Source organism: Dipodomys spectabilis, unplaced genomic scaffold, assembly GCF_019054845.1.
Source record: "Dipodomys spectabilis isolate Male_0828 unplaced genomic scaffold, ASM1905484v1 ptg000290l, whole genome shotgun sequence".
NCBI lineage: Eukaryota > Metazoa > Chordata > Mammalia > Rodentia > Heteromyidae > Dipodomys > Dipodomys spectabilis.
Window position 1 is genome coordinate 1375347 of NW_024870967.1, and position 3684 is coordinate 1379030.

Genomic DNA, 3684 nt, shown 5'->3' on the forward strand with positions numbered 1-3684 from the left:
TCCCTTAATTGTTAATATAACATTTGCTATAATGCTAATGTTATTACCATTTTAGTGTTGGGAAAAATTGTAATTAAAGGCAGTAAGTGCATGGCCTAAAGACACACACAGTGAGGAAGGAAATGAGTCAAAGTTTCCGAAACTCTTCCAGCAATACACAAAAGGTAGATAAAATCTCTCCATTCTATGACACTCTCAATTCAATATTCATATTGTCCAAGAAATAATAGCATACTAAATATTGCCCATGGTGATTGTTTTCTGTCACATTTGTCTTCACCACAGATTGTGTTGGTGACATTGGGTTATCATGAACAGAACTGAGCTTATACATTGAGGTCCAAAGAGAGGCAAATTTCTTCTGTCCCACAATTCCAGTATCCTTTTTAAAAAGTACTAAAACTTTTCAATATAATCACCTACTGTCTTATAAGTATCCAAAAATAAAAAATCATAAATAATAACTCCAAAATGCTTTAAAATTGGAGATGCTAAAACATGCCCCTTTGAAGTAAATTTTCTTCTACTTTTAACGTTATTCTGAAAGCCTTTGCTGGTTTGTCATACCTATAATCCTAACTACTTGGGATATCTACTCAGGAGCCTGAGATCTGTGGATAAAAGTTGGAAGCAAATCAGGGCAAAATAAATTCATGAGATTATTTTTCAAAAATTTTAATGAACCTGCAAAGGGCCAAGAATGGAGATATAGTTCATTTAGTAGCTCACCAATCTAGAGAGAAAAGGCCTATCAAGACCTTGAAGCCCTGATTTCAAACTCTGAGCACGACAACCCACATGCAAATGCTTGAGCACATGCGTGCATTCACACACATATTTATTCAAAATACCTTCATATCGGAGTTTTTCATGAATTTCTTTGCTAACGATATTATATGAGTAAAATAAAGGAAATAAACTCTTCCATCTCAGAACATTTTTTACTTTCTTATTGCAAAAATACTGTACAGAGGGGTAACACTTACATGAGCAATGTAATGAGTACATTTCCTAACAAGTATTGTTACCTCCTCCTTTATTGTTTCCCTACCATCCCTTCCCTCCACCTCCACAAGTCCATTAACCTCCTCCCTTTCCCCACCTCAATTGTAAAGTTCACTTTACAACATAGTGTCTTGTGCATCTCATTGTTACAATGGGTCAACCTGTATCCCTATTTAAGGATTTTGTTTTTTTCCTTCCCCTCAGAAAATTAGAGGAAAATATATACAAGAAGAAGGTGCACAAACTTCCAATACAGTGAAAACAGGTGTTATAGCATGGGGGAGGAACATATAAAGAAACAAAAACAAAAACAACACACTGCACGTTATAAGTACGTGAGAAACGATATCAAGAAAAAAAAAACCACTTGTGTCCCTAACTTGGGGTTTATTTCCCTTAACATAATCTTTTTTTTTTTTTTTTAGCTTTTTTTTGTTTGTTTTGGTCGGTCGTGGGGCTTGAACTCTGGGCCTGGGCGCTGATCCTCAGCTCTTCAGCTCAAGGCTAGCGCTCTACCACTTGAGCTACAGTGCCACTTCTGGTTTCCTGGTGGTTTATTTTAGATAGGAGTCTCATGGTCTCTCCTGCCCGGGCTGGCTTTGAACCACGATCCTCAGGTCTCAGCCTCCTGAGTAGCTAGGATTACAGCCGTGAGCCACCAGTGCCCGGCCCTTAACATAAACTTATCTGGTCATATACACATAACTTTTGACCTTTTCTGCTTATCACAGACATATATTAGTTATTGAAAATTACAGAAACCATGGGACCTATGTTTCTTTGGACTTGGCTTACTTCACTTAATAATTTTTTTTCCAAGTCTTTCCATTTCCTAACAAATTGGGCGATGGAATGCTTCAGGAATTTGCCTGTCATCCTTGGGCAGGGGCCATGCTAATCTTCTCTGTATCATTCCAATGTTAGTATATGTGATGCTGAATTGAGCACAGAATATTTTTATATATAAATTGTAATTGATTTTTTAAACTAGACAAATAAAAAAAAAGTAAGTTTAAAAGAATTGTTGTGAAATTTGAGAACCATGTACTTCTTAGATAAGTACACATTTAAGAATAAAGTCAAGATTTACATGTCAAAAACAAAATAAATCCAGATATTTGTTGTTCAAGAGATGTGTAGGAGGAGGAAATCAATTATTCTATGCAAAGGACCTGTCATTATGAACACTGCAGCAAGTGTTAAGGTTTGCTAAAAGTTTTAATGTTTTAAATATATTTACTTTTGGATATTTGCTTATATATGCCAAAACTGGGACTGTATGACAGGTCATAATACTTTTCTATAAAGTATTTAAGATTTATGGTAGCAGATAAGTACTACTAAGTATGTACATTTCAGAGTTTATAGAAACTTTACTAATGAGAAGTTGCAAAGTCTTTGTGTAAAGCAGAATAAAGAGTTGACTATGTTAACTACACAGTTTCTATTAAAACTGTAGGCCTTCCTTACTTTATATGTTAGTGAGGAACAAATGATGATATAAGCCATATACAAATTATGAGATGAACTATAAATGGTAATCTTAGTGGGTGACTTTAAACACTACTCATAGTCTATAAAATTCTTGTTGAACATCATAATCTTAGCCAGTGTTAAATGTAAAGAAATATGACAATAATCAAATCTAATTTGTAGTACACTTCAAATACTGAAAACACTGGTAATTGTTTTGTTTTTTATTTTATTATTCATTAATATTTAATTATTGGTTTTCTTTATTTGTAGCATTGTTTTCCTTGTTGTAATATAATAGAACTTTTTGTAAGTTGTCATTAGGAGATACTTTGAGAAGGTTACTGGGATGGCCACACCGTTTTTTATAGGTGCATGTGAATTTATAAAGAGGAAAATTAAGAACAAAATATATATTTAAAAAATGATTAAGTAGAGTCTGATTCAGGAGTGTTGATAAATGTCCACACCTAAAATATTAGCCCTAGGCTGAAGCAGAGTTATTACAGAGTTGAGGTCACAAAAGTGAGACACTGTGTTTTGTTTTGTGTTTTATTTTTATTTTGTTGGTCATGGGGTTGGAACTCTGGGGCCTGGGTGCTGTCCCTCAGCTCAAGGCTAGTGATACTACTTGAGCCACAGCACCACTTCCATCTTTTTCTGCTGTTATGATGCTGAGAAATCAAACCCAAGGCCTCATGCATGCAAGGCAGGCACTCTACCATTGAGCCACCTTCCCAGTACCTGAAAGACTGGGTTTTAAAAAATCATCTAAAAACATTTGCTTTTTGCTTTGGATTATATAATGAAATATATGAGTATTTTTGATGTTTTTGTGCATTGTCATACTTCTAAATTTATACTAACTTTACCCACTTTATCCTTGTCAAAGTCATGAAATATCTGTGGGAGTTTGCTTATGTGAAGATTGTTTTTGCATTTATAATTTCTTCTGAGTTATTTTTATTTTTTATCAAAATAACTTTATATTTCATGTTGATGCGTATTTACTCAGAGAAAGGGATATAGAGGATTTAGTTTACCAAGTGAACATTAAAATTAGAGCTCAACAATAAGACAAGATGTAAACATAAAGGGGATCCAAATAGGGAAAGAAGAAATAAAACTCTCCCTCTTTGCACATGACATGATCTTGTATTTAAAGAATCCCATAGACTCCACTACCAAATTACTCAAGCTGATTCA

At 34.2% G+C, this 3684-nt stretch overlaps 1 pseudogene; it reads right to left on the minus strand.

The window, feature by feature from the left end:
- Nucleotides 1-1840: 1840 nt before the first annotated feature.
- LOC122126910 lies at nt 1841-1953 on the minus strand (annotated as a pseudogene).
- Between the last annotated feature and the right edge of the window lie 1731 nt (nt 1954-3684).